General features: G+C 46.5%; 1 protein-coding gene across 1 annotated transcript in view; it reads left to right on the forward strand.

The window, feature by feature from the left end:
* Window positions 1–3,100: 3,100 nt before the first annotated feature.
* RAI2 (retinoic acid induced 2) overlaps window positions 3,101–13,775 on the forward strand; it is a 44,861-nt gene continuing 34,186 nt past the window's right edge. The window contains 1 exon segment of the mRNA XM_039551028.1: window positions 3,101–3,219. The gene's annotated coding sequence lies outside the window, so the exon portion shown is untranslated.

Consider the following 13,775-nt stretch of genomic DNA (forward strand, 5'->3'; position numbering starts at 1 on the left):
TTATTAGAGGAAAACCTGAAAATTACTTCTGTCACTATGAATCTTGCATCTGCTCAGAACCCCCATTTTAGGTGCAATGAGCGCTCTTGCTGGGCTCTGAATGCTCCCAACAGACAGTGTGTGTGCCCTCATCTGTCAGTTCTCCCCACCCAGCATTTGTAGTGTGGCTGCTTATGCAGAATTTAAAGCTTGCAACACATCCTGGATTGCTGTTAGCAATCACACCTGGCAGTATTAATTTTGCTGCTGTATAGTACTATCCCAGGATCAAAGAGTTTCTATGTGATCAAGTGATAGGGTGAGATGAATGACACTGCCGACTGCTTCACATGCTTGGTAAAAGGAAAGATGCCACGTTTATCAGCACAGACAATACACCAGGTTCATGCAGATCCTCTCTACAGTTACCTTAGACACCCAACATTAGAAGATAGTTTGTATGGGAGCTGAGGAGCCCCACATACCTGAATTCATGCTGAGTTTCAGGTGGAGGTGGAGCAATATCACAGGCAAATGGTGATTATCCTAATCTACCTGAACAGATTTTCCTGCACTAACAGCATGCAAACAGTCTATGGGTCAGTCCCATAAAAGATTATGACCATGAGTCACTTGACCAAGGTCATTCACATACATAGTTTGGGCTCCTTCATTTTCATTCTTGCTGTAGTTAGCCTCCTATGTGGCAACCCACCTCACCAGAGCTAGTTTTTGTACCAAGATACAATATTGAACTGGCAGATTCTGGAGAAGCTCTATGGATGAAGCAGCCATACTGCGGCATACACGTACAGATTTAGAAATTAATGCACAGAAGAAATTCCTCTGCCAGAAACACGGAGAAATGTTTGAGGCCATGCTATCTCAGCTTCAAAGACATGGAGGAGGAGGGAAGACAAGGAGACAACCAATGCTTACCCACTTGTGTAACAGCACTGACAATGGCAGGCCTGGGAGGGTATCAGTCTGAAAGCAAACGGGGCAATCAGCTGCCATTGAGAGAGGGATTTTTGATTGATTTTAAATTAAGGTCATTGTCCCCAGGCCACATCTAGATTTGATTATTTCTGTCACATTTTAGAAGAGTGACAGAATCTTCTTTGCAACCAGTGCTCTCTCTCTTCAATGACTCAATGCATAATGATGGTTTTTCCAGTGGGTTTTGATGATTCCAACTTCCATGATATGCTGCATGTTGGTAGAGCAGTGACATTCTCCCACTGAAAGCCACTCATCCCTTTTAGTACTCAAATCTATGCAGCAAGGGCATTAGGAAAGCTGTGAGCAGCACAAAATTAACACAGGTGTGACATTAAATCTGAGAGGTGTATTCACTGCTGGCAGGTGACCAGTGACTATCAATGTACACCGAGGGGAAAGGGCAAAAAAAGAGCAAGCCCAGCCATGAGCCATTTGTCATGAAGGGACCTTTCTGAGCAAGCTGTGATTTGGTTGCTCTCTGTGGATTTCTCTCTGGTTAATTCAGTCATTCTCCCCCCAAAATGACATCAACTGCCTGCTGTCAGCTGGCAAAGGGCTCCACAGCTGTGTTTGCTCAAAGAATCACCTCTGTACAGTCAGGTGGTCTGTTACCTTCTTTTAATGGCCTCTCCCTTTTGTGCTGGAAGCCAGGGTCACCAGTCCCTGCTCACCCTCTCCATGCTGCTTGAGATTTGAGGAACCTCTGTCACATCTCCCCTCTGGTGCCTCTTGACCATGTGCGTGTACCTAACTAGAAAATCCTTTCAAGCCATGGATCATTACTAGCCTCCTCCGAATCTTTTCCAGCTCTGCTATGTCCTTTTTGAAAAGGTGAGACCAGAATTCCAGCAGTTTTCAGAGCACAGGTCCAGCATGCATTTTCCAGTGTAAAATCCTTTCCTCTTCATTGCTCTCCTAGCAAGTCCTGACATTTGAGTCACTCTTTTGGCTACACTGAGCATGAAGTTGACATTTTCTCAGCTGTGCATGTCCCTGGGCTCTCAACCTGGGGAAAGTAACAGCCAAAACCCTTCCACGATGATGGGCAAGAAATAAATGACCAACTGCAACTGTACAGTTGTGCTCTCTGGGAAAAAAATAAAACAAAAACAAACCACCTTGGAATAACAGTAGTGGATTTTAAATCCCAAGATGCCACAAAATTCCCGCTCAGGCAGCTTGACCTAAATTCCTATGGGCAAATGAGGAAGCCACGTATTTGAAGCATTTGAAAGAAAACTAGACAAATGCCCATAAATTACTGTATGGGGGACATTCCTACTCTCTTTTGGAAGATGGATTAGACAGATGACCTACTAAGTTTTTTTTTCTTCTTTCACTAATTCCTACGATGTCGTGAGTGTGTGTGCTTTACTCTTTCTTAAATCACAATCTGTTTGATCCAGCACCAGTCAAAGGTTTTGAAAATCCTATTAAACCGCAAGAGGAAATCTTGAGTGGTTTGCTAATATCAACAGAAATCCAGATGGAATTACAATCATCTTTTATGTACATTTGAGGGCATATTATGTAATACTAGCCATGGATTTAGTTTAATGCACCACACCTTCCAATAAGCTGCTGGCGACACTTAATAGCGATATGAAACCTACAAAAAAAGTCTTTTGCCCTTAACAAAACCGTTTTAAAGCCCAGAGTCTGAGGTCAAGGGGCTTGGGACATTCAGTCTGATGGGAAAAGGGGGACAAGGGAAACCGAGGATGGAAAAGACGGGGAGCGGACGGGGGGCGGACGGGGGGGGGGGAGGGCAAGGGGAGTAATTAAAAAGGGGAAAGAGCTGGAGGGGGAATAAAGAAAAACAGGAAGCCAGAATCCGAGATAGACGCAGAGGAGACAAGGTCAAAACTTCAAGCAAGCAGGGAGCAAAAATTTCACTAGATTTATGGAGAAGGATGACGCTGCCTGCTGCAGCATCCTCCCGGGCGTCCGGGCTGTTCCTGGCGTGGCTCCGCGGGACGCCCGGTGCTCCCGATCGCACGCATCCCTGTCGGGCGCGGGGGGCGGCGCTGGCGGGCGTGGTGCAGGTTGGGCGGGCCCCGCCCCCGGAGCTCGCCCCGCCCCGGCCCGCCCCGGCCCGCCCGGCGCGGGGGGAGCGGGACGCGGTACCGGGCAGGGCAGGGCGGCGCGTCCCCGGCGGCGGCGGCCGCGCTTGACAGAGCGGGCGGCGGCTGCGGCCCCATGGAGCCCAGCTAGGGGCTGCCGCACCCTCCACCGGAGGTAGGTGCCGCGGAGCGGCTGCGCACCGACAGCCCAGGGCGGGCGGAGCGGTGACAGGTTGGCCGGGGCGGCGGCGTTTTGCGGGAATCTCACCCCCCCTCAGCCTCCTTCCCACCAGCGGCCGGGCGCTGCGGTACCGTGGGGAGGGCGGCGGCCCCGCGGTCCCCGCTTCGGCCCGTGACTATTGTTTCTGGTGGCGCCGAGCGGGCGCAGCGAGATCCCGGTGGTGGCGGCGGCGGCTTTGTGCGGGTTGTCCCGGCAGTGGAGCTGCGGCGGTGGGGGGGCGCGGAAGGACCGCGGCGGGGAGAGGGACGAGGAGAGACCGTGACCGCACGGGCAGAGCCACCCACCCCACCCCCGCCCTTCCTCCTCCTCCTCCTCCTCCTCCTGCCTGCGCAACTTCTCCAAAATCACGGCCGTGGGTGCGCGGGAGGAGCGGCGCGTGCCGCGGCTAGGCATCGCCCCCCGCGGCTCCTGGCTCCTGCCCCACGGGCGACAAAACACACACGGCAGGGGCACGGCGGCGTTTAGCGCCCGGTTCCGTGCTCTGGGGGAAGGAGATTAAAAAAATGTAGGATGGATTTCAAGATGGGCGGTAATGGGATGATTTGGGATCCCTCGCGTAGCCGGGCACAGGCGAGAAGCGGGAGGAGAATTTACCCTTTCGAAGTTGGGGCAGAAATTCCTCCCGCTGTCGCCCGGCTTCCTGGCGAAGTCTGCCAGGCGGATGGACTGTCACCTGCGTCTCCCTTAATGGCTTTTTCTGGACGAGGCTGTCGCGGGGTGTGGGTCATCTGCGCCGGCGTCGCAGCGCTCCGGGCGTACGTGGCGGTGGGTGCCAGGGTGAAGTGTCGCGTTCCAGAAGTTCTGCATCCCTCCGGGTAGATGCGGCAGGGTGCAAGCGCCCTGGGCGGGAGTTGCAGGGCAGTTATTCTCATTCTCTCATTTCACCCCACACACACCTCTTTTTTGAGAGATTGGTTCGGCTTTGGTTTATTTACCGTTGTTGATGGTAGTTTTCTTGCGTGCCGTTCTCCATCAGAAGTATTTTTTTAAAAATTATTTAAATGCGGGGTTCAAAGTATATATATTGTCTAATGGGGATGTATTGTTAAAGAGGGAAGAGTATCTGGTTGCCCATTAATTCTTCAGGTATTTTCCATTTAAACTTGATGAGGAAATGTTCTTCTTTTTTCTGAGTAACCTTCCATGTCATTTATCATTAACAAATCGGCTTAGCATTCAAAGTAAAGAATTCCTTGCAAATACGCTACTGATTACTAATGTTATGCCTGAAACACTCCATAGGACAGAAATCAGCACACCTCTGTTTTTTTAATATGTAAATTTGGAAAAGCCTTTTCTTCCATTTCATGACTTTTTGAGTGGCCCCAGTTAAACACATGTAACTACAGTAACTAGCAGAGGGGGCTACTGATAGCCGGTGTGATTTCCTGCACCACTCTGCTAGAGCAGCCTGATCAATTAATGCATCCTCACTATTTTGTCCTTGGCATCTCTGATGAACTTTATAGTATTTCTGTGAGGATCTCCAGTAGGGAGAAGCTGAAGTCTCTTTCACCTTCAGAGATGATTGAAGACAAATTTGAAGAGGGGATAACTGAGTTGACTGGAGAGTGATGCTGAGTTCCTGTGTATACATTAAATTCTGGAGGCTATCCAGTAGCCAGAGCTATCTGGCAGACTGGAAGTCACCTCAGTGATGGGTTTTGCAGGGTCCTGATCACTTCCTACCAAAAAAAAGCAAATGATAAGCTTTTGCAACGTGCGCTGATTGCATTGTAGGCATGGGCTGGAGGATGGAGCTGGTCGTGTAGCGGGCATGGCATGTGCAATGAGCAGGTCACACTGAGCACCCCACAACTTCAGGATGTTTGAGTTCACTGTGCAGAGCCTGCAGCAGTATGAATTACAGGGGAAAAATGCATTTAGATGTAACAAAGGCGTCTGGCTCATCTCCTGCATGAGGAACTAATTTTTTTTTTTAAAATCTGGCTCCCGTTTCTGCCTCTGACACAAACTGCCAGTGTAGCTGTGGGCAAATAATTTCATGTTTCTCTCTCTCCTCTCTCCTCATCTCTGCCTGCCCTGCCAAGGTCTCATCTGTACAGGGCTGTCAGTTTAGACCCCAACTCAAACCCCTTGCTTTCCCCCAGCTGCCTTGTGCAGTCTGAAGCCCAATGTAGGTGGTACCTCTGTGCTCCAAGGGGATACAGTTTGACATTCAAATACTGCTGCTGGAGCCAATCATACAAATGTAGCAGCCTCACAGCAACTCATCAATCTCTAATCCTACCCCTCTTCTAATCCAGTCATTCTCTGCTGCTAATCAAATCGCCCGACATCATTCGAGCTGTGCTTGGCTGCGTGCTCGCCCTCGTGTTGGCAAGCCTACATCAAGCCAGGGAAGCTGTGGTAGTGGAGATGGGCTGAGGATCACCAGCTCTTCAGGACAGAGACTGTCACTTGAGGCTACAATACCCGTAGCACGAGAGGCCTGGTGTGATTTAGAAATACAAATTGTAGCTAAAGGGTAAATTGCAACAACATCACAGAAAAATGACCAGGACCTCAGGCATTCCTGCCGAGGCAGCTGCATGCTGGTCGGGAGGGAACGGAGGTGGAAGGGTGCAGCTCCCTCAGTGTAACAACGGCATTCTTATTTTAGCATGGAAGACAGCCAAAGATAAGGAGTGGTTGTCATCCGGCTGGTTGGAGGATGAAAAAAAAAAAGAAAAAGAAAAGCTGTGTGGAAAAATATTTTGATGTAGGTACTAAAGGAAGAAAAAAAGCAGATAACCTTGCAAGTGATAGACTAGCTATGTAAAGCTGGCAGGACAAGGCTTCTCCCATAAAATCCAGAATGATCCTAATTAAGCCCAGACCCTGTTAAATGACACATGGCTTTATTTATTTCAGATGTTTCTAGGTCCTAAAGATGGGGCCAAATGTGAAGAGTTTGATGTGGCAGATAGTTTAACCCCAATTACTTTTACATAAATCACATGATTATTACAGTAGCTGAGTTCCTCTGATGGGTGCCCCAGAGCTACTGATAAAAAAAAATATTTTAAAAAGTACCCTGAAAAATCTATGGCAGTGTAGGTGAGGGTTTGTGGAAGAGAGGTGGCCATCCTCTCTGCAGGCAGGAGGATAGGGATGTGGGAGCTGTTGTGGTGCTGTGTGCTTGCTGGTCTGTATGCACAGGCTGCTGAAATGGTGGCTTTGTAGAATAAGCAGCCAGAGAAAGGGATGTAAAATGGGAGATGACAAATATTCTTGTTATGAAACTGGGATGGATGAATGATTTATGGGGGTACTTGCTTTTATTTTATTTTATTTTGAGAGGAGGAGATGGTTGGTGATGTGTGGTGCTAGCCACGGATGGCTTTGAGATCAGGCTGTGCTGGGTCCTGCCTCCAGAAACAGCATCTACAGAATAACAATACAGTGAAACACTTCTCAGCTTTGCTTGAGTTTCACAGACTGTTTTCAGGATGAAAAAGTTTTCCGTATCTTATGTTCAAAGCTGTAGGCCTAAATCCTCCCAGCAGGCTCTAGATTTCAAAAAGGAGTTGGCTGTATCCTAGGCTGTGGGGATCTTTGTTAGCCTGTCTCAGTTCTCCAAGGGAATTTCCTTTCCTGGGTTTGCAATACTGCCCATCCCTCCCAGGGCACTGAGCTACTCTGTAAACAGGCCACTCTGTGGAGGAGCTGGGTGATTTAATGTTGCTTGTTAGTAGTTCTGGCTTTCCTTTTTTCCCACCCCCACCCAGATCAGTCCATGCTGTCCTTTAGTGTACAGAGCAGTGCTGTAACATGGGTGAGGTGAGTTTACAGGGTCACATCTGTAAGATTTTGCCAGTTCTGTGGATGGCTGGGTGTCCTGGGGACCCTTGTGGCAGCTGCAGCTCCAGACTCAGTTGCTGGCTTTGTCTGTGAGCGACTGGATCCCTCTGAGCAGGACCTGTTTCCAGCATCCTTTTATATTTCCTAGGTAATAGAATCATAGAATAGTTGGGTTAGATGGGACCTTACAGGTCATCTAGTCCAACCCCCCTGCAGTAAGCAGGGGCATCTTCAACTAGATCATGTTGCTCAGAGCCCTGTCCAACCTGACCTGGAATGTTTCCAGGGATGGGACATTTGCCACCTCTCTGGGCAACCTGTTGCAGTGTCTCCCCATGCTCCCAGTAAAAAAAATTCTTCTTTATGTCCAATTTAAATTGACCCTAGTTTAAAACCATTACCCCTTGTCCTATTGCTATGGCCCTGCTCAAACATCTGTCCCTGTAGTCTGTCCCTGTGTGTCCTGTTGGTCCTCATTAGGTATTGGAAGATGCTGTAAGGTTTTCCTGGAGCCTTCTCTTCTCCAGGATGAGCAGCCCCAGCTCTCTCAGCCTGTCCTCGCAGGAGAAGTGCTCCAACCCTCTGATCATCTTCATGGCCCTCCTCTCGACCTGCTTCAACAAGTCCGTGTCTTTCCTGTGTTGAAGACCCCAGAGCTGGATGCAGTATTCCAGGTGGGGTCTCAAAGAGTGAAGGGTGCCCTTGATCCCACTGTTTGTATCATTGATGAAGATATTAAAGGATACCAGTCCCAGTATGGACCTCTGAGGGACACCACTCATCACTGATGTCAATTTGCGCATGTAGTTGTTCGGAAATGCTTATTTAAGACATCAGACAGCTAAATGTTCTCAAGAATTAAACAAAGAGCCTGGGGGAGGTCTCCTGTTTCCTTCACCCTCTTCAGAAAAAAGGTGTCCTTCAGCTTAGTAGCTTCCATGTCCCTGTATTGCTCCCACCCCCTTTAGAGTGATCAGAGAGCAGCCGCTGTAGCAGAAGGAAGGCAACTGCCATTGACTTGGAGAACAAGCTGGGTGTGGATTTGGAGTCCCCCCACCTCCCCCATGGCAGGCACAGAGATATCAGAACAAGCCCCAGGCCTGACTGAATGTGTGCATAAATGTCTTATCATCATGTTATCTTTCGATGGTTGGGGATGAGCTCTGATTTTCAAGAGAGGTAAGGGAAGTTTGCTGTGACGCCTCACTCACTAACCTTCAGTGTGGCTGCTGCGGGCAGGTCCTTGAACGTTCTGGGTGCAGCTCCAAATTCATTTGGTCAGGCTAATTTTGAAAACCAGTCTCTCTTCCAATGTCTGCATGTGCTTCAACCTTTTAATTATTCTGCACTTTCCCTGTGGCATGGAAACAAAGAGGTGGAAGTGTAGTGGCTACCAGGAGGGCCAAGAGGGCAATGGTTCTCTCGTGCCCTGGCAGTCAGTGTGCTCCTCATAACAAAGCCAGGTTATTTGGAAGAGTGCAGGTCTTTCATTCCAGGAAAAAATAATTTGTTAATGGCCAGAGAATAATCACTTTACTCCGAAAAGCCTCTCCAGCTGCATTGCACCAACTGTTCTTTTTTAGTCTCTGAATCCTTAATGACAGTAGCTGCTAATTTCTCTTTCTGTGTTTTTCTAGCTGCAATGTCCTATTTTCTCTGAATTTATTGAGAAAATAATAGCAGTCATTACATAGCTACTTGTCACCTTTCAGAGAGGAAAACTTCTCCCTGCCTGAATGGCCAAGTTAGTTACTTGGTGACTGACTCAGACAATAGCAACTTTTTGTAGCTCATCAGTTATTCATCTGTGCCTAGTGAATAAACTAATTAACTAGAGGAGTGTTACTGAAGTTCTAGTCTGTGATTATCAGAATAAGATGAATAAACTGATCACAAAGGGTGTGACAACAGCACATGTACATTCTGTTTCATGTAAGCAAAAAAATCAAGAAACAAAAGGTCAGGCGTGACAAAGTGAGAAATGTGTCTTCATTGTGTTTATTTTCTTTTAAATTTGATTGTCTTTGAAGCTTATGTGACAATACTGCACAAAATGGCCCTTGGTTAAAACAAAACTATTAGGTGTTCCATATATATCTGTAATATTTAGGTTAAAAAAAAGATAGTGAGGAGCATTGAAATTGATGGGCAGTGAGAATGGAAGACACAGAAAATAAAGTGAAATGTGAAGTATTTTTGTGTATTTTGCATGATACACATCTTTCTGGTTGTTGATGATGGATCACTTGCTGTAGAGCTGGATCTACACAAGGCCACTGCAAAGCAAACAGGAAGGGCAACACATTGTTTTTTAATCAGGATTTTCTTAACCAAGAAGTCAGGCATCACTGTCTGAATAATAGATGCCTTCATCTCCAGCCTTGGTGATGGGACTGGAGATCAGAGGCAGCTCTCAGCCAGGAGGTTTGCCCTGCAGAAAGGTGGGGGAAGAGGACTTTGGACATAGCCAAAGCTTGCTCTGCAGGCTGTGGGATGCTGAGGGGAGGTCAGAAGGAAGTAGGAACATATAAGCAGATCCTGGAAGAAGGAGTACACAGAAGAGCCTTTCTGTTCTAGTGTGACATGCTTTTAATACATCTCTGGTCCCTGGGGGATGGATGGAGTTACCTCCTGCCTTTTCACATCTGGAGAAGCCATGTATGGTTAGGGTGGCTTCACAAGGCTTCTGTGACAGAAGAAGCTTGGCTCTGCACTGGAACTCTGTTGCATTGTGTGTGCAGGATACATGAAAGGGTGTCGTTCTCTCATGGGCCTGGTGGTGCCAAGCTCAGTATCTCACATCTCCCCACACCCTTGTGCCTAAGCTTGTGTTCATTTTGCAGAAAACTGCTTGACCAGACTCCAGTTGTGCTACAACCAAAGTAATGTTGGTAGGTGGAAGAAAACAGATGCAAGGAATTTACTTTCCGGCTCACCAAGGGCATGCATCTGCCTTTGGTTTGGATTTGATGTTTAAGTTCCTAACTGATTTTTTTCGGATGCTCGGGTAACAGCTGTGTTTAGCTATGAAATCATCACTTCTCTTTTAGGATGCATTTTGGCTGTCACCACAGCTTTCTCTATCCTGAAGGGGGGTATTAAATTGATGGGGGTAGCACTGGATGCCATGAGTGCTATAGACAGGAAAGTGGAAGCAGCATAAGGCAGTGTACCGTGGATGCCCATGTTCATAGCATGTAACCCCGGAGCTGTGCAGTGACTGTCCGGGAGGGACCTAGCACAGCCTCCCACCAGAAATGGTTGTTGGGAGACAAGGTGGGTGCCCTTGATCACAAACAGGCTACAGACATCTTAGATTCACTTTGGTGACTGCAAAGGCTGGTCAACTCTCTTACTTTGTATTTGGTTTTTGGGGAAACTGAGGAGCTCTTTGCCCCGAAGCATAAAGACCCAAATATTTTGGGACCTGATGATTCTGATTTTCTTGAGAAGAGGTGCCCCTGCATTTCCAAGGAGGTGGGGTTCTCAATTGAGCAGCCTTTTATTTTTAAAAAGGAGGTGTTTTTATTAGTTTCCTGTTTTGAACTCTTTGGTTAGAGGGTATGAAGTGGTCAGCAGAGGGATACTTACCATTTAGATCAGGGTTGTCTCTTTGTATTTTCTTATTTGTATACATAATGCACATATATAATTTTTTTTCACACCCATATATATATATTATATTTTTGGATTTGTGCAATTTTTACCAGTTCTATTTAAGGCTGCTACTTTAAGGAAATCTAAATAAGGTTTCCTGTCAAGAATGGTTTAGATATAGCTGGCCCTGCCTGGGGCAGAGGGATGGGTTAGGAGACTTCTCAAGGTCCTTTTCAGGACCCTTTCTGTCATTTTAGGCAGTTACTCAACAAAACAGATTCATAGTAGGTTGTGCTGGTTATGCTGAAAGGGTTTTGCTATAGCATTTAATGTGGTTATTTGTTTGAAAAGGAAATAATAGGTAATTGTAGCATAGTTACTGCTGCTGCATTGGACAAATGTTTCTCTAAAGAGGAAAACAACTGATGTTACATTTTTAGACTAGCATCGTGATATGGCTGTGATTAATTTTTCCAGGAGCTTTGTGTTTTTATATCTGCTTAAGTGTATTAAATTTTAAAAGGTCAAAGGTAAGCTTTAAAATGGATGCCAAATTAAGATGGATGGGAGGAAAATGACATTTACTTCTTGTTACTGCACATTGTTTGAATTTGACCAAAGGCAAAAACAAAACAAAGAGCAGCCCTCCCCCCCCATACTCATGCATGCATGTGTTCATGCATGGACAGAGAGCCATGTTCCCACCACCTGCCTTCCCTCCACACCTGGTCTGGCAAAATCTTATTCATCAAGGCTGATTAATCATGATAATCATCATTATTATCCTAACAAAATCAGTAGTCCAGTGTACTCACTTCCATACAGCCTTTGTGTTCTTTTCCAAAGTATATAATTTAACTAGTGTGAGTGGACTCTGTAAATAAAAGTAGCTAAAATATAAATATTAGGAAAACATGGCTAATGAGAACTGTAACCACGTTATCATTTCCTGCCCCTTGCTATGTTTGAGATGATGATTTCATCAGGGAAGGGACTGGACCCTTATCCCTATTCATGCAGTTCCTTGCACATTGAGTCCCAATGAAAGCAGAGAATAAAATATGGTGGGAATTATGCCTTTGCTTCCAGTGGGAGTGGTGGCCAGTCCTAGCCAAAAGCAAGGCTTTAGCAGAGCTGCTCTGTGACCACACCAATGTACAAACACTTTGGGTTTGGACAAAGCAGTATAGTTCAAGGGAAGGGCCGAATCTGATTTATGTCCATCATTTAATTTCCACTCTTGCCCTTAAGTGATGATGGGTGGCTATGCTGGTGATGTGCCCTGTGCGTCAGGAATGTCAGCCACTCTCTCAGGCAAGGGACCCAGCCTGTTTTTGTGGATGCTGTTGAACAAGACAGATTCGCTCCTCTCACTCTGTGACATCTCCTAGTACAAGAGGGGTTTAAAACAAGGGAGAAAACCACCAAAATTTTGTCAAATCCTTCCTGCTGATGGCTAGTGGCTCATCAGGGAGGCTTCAGACCGCGTCCTGTGTCTGTCTCCAGACACTCAGCCCCATGCTGTACCCCAAAGCGCACCCCAACCTCATGTGGGCCATGAGGGCTGTGTCACTCTGGGAAGAGCCACCCAGTGCCAGCTGTGGCTGAGCCATGTGTAATCAAGAAAAGGCAGTGCTGCTGTTCCACAGCCACATCTACCTGCCACCCTTGGGCTCCCCAGGCAGGGGGCTGCCCAGAGCAGAGCATGGGGGAAGAGAAGGGCTCGCAGAAGCTTCCTCAAGGGAGAAAGATGCAGCACTCAGCCCCAGCACAACAGCACAATATATGTCTGAGGCTGGGGTAAGGGATGGTCAGTTCTCCTCCCTCCCCAAGAAGCACCAAGCTCACCTAAGCATCCCTTCCTGGGTGCTGAAAATGTTTGTCTGACAAACAAAACAAAAGGAAAAAATGACAATTGCTCATATGCTTTGTTCCAGTGTAAAAATGTATTTTTCATTTCAAACTGAATGGATTCTAAGTTGAATCTGAGTAGAACAAGCTAGACAGTTTTATTTTTTCATTTTACCAAAATTGTTTTTAAATCACTCAACCCAAATATTTATTTTTAATTTTTTTTTCCCAGCCTTGCCACTATAGCAAACAATTTCATTATTTGCATAGCTCTAATTGCAGTGATTAAACAAACACAGCAAACTCTGACCCTTCACAGAGCCTCATCACAACCCCACAGCCAGCTTGGTCTGTATTTTGTCAGCAGAGAGGGAGATGTGGCTTTGTGTAGACTGAAAATAAATTATGGACTTTCTGGTATTTTTTTTTCCCCTCCAAACTGATACACTATCAGTTTGGAGAATGAATAATTTTGCCTGTTCTCTTGCTAGCAGGCTGAGAGATATCTCCCTATTGTGAACCTGGTACAATTTAAAAAGCATTTGGATTTTCAGTGCTTTGTTAACGTGTTACGCTTAAGTTGCAACCTCTGTTGCTGTTATTAGAATAACGTGTAGGGTTGCTACTCTGTTAGTAATATCCATATTAACATAGGAAAGAGAGACAAATATCTACATCTCTTTTTTTTTTTTTCTGTGAAGGTGGTGGGTACCTAAAGACAGGATTAAGGAAAATTTTAACTGGCTACAGTTCCATCAAACAGGAACAAACAATTTTTTGGACATTTTTTAATGACATTTATTTATAGCAGGTAGCGCACAGGCGGCTGCTATTTCTCAGCATGCTGGAAGAATGTTCTCCAGATGGTGCTTGCTGTTTATGCTTTTATTCACTTCGCTTGAACACAGCAGCACTCTACACAAAACATGGAAAATTGGAAAATAAAAACAATTATGTTTTTACGAAGTGCCATGTGATTTGCTGAAATGTCTGAGTTGACTGATGAGCCGTGCATGGGGGCAGCGGGGGGGATCACGCTGTCTCAGAAACCCGGTGCCTGAGCACCACATGGGTCACAGGCAGCCCCCACTGGGAGGGACGTGCCCTTCTCTCCCAAAAGGTGGGTTTGAGCAAGGCTGCTAATCCTGCCCTCTGTGTCTGTGCCTCTTCTGCCTCCTTTTTCCTGCACAGGAATTTGAGTGAATGTAGGAAAGGCTTTATTTTAATGGCAATATTTT

The sequence above is a fragment of the Corvus cornix genome, chromosome 1 (genome assembly GCF_000738735.6).
Source record: "Corvus cornix cornix isolate S_Up_H32 chromosome 1, ASM73873v5, whole genome shotgun sequence".
In the NCBI taxonomy this organism is placed as follows: Eukaryota; Metazoa; Chordata; class Aves; order Passeriformes; family Corvidae; genus Corvus; species Corvus cornix.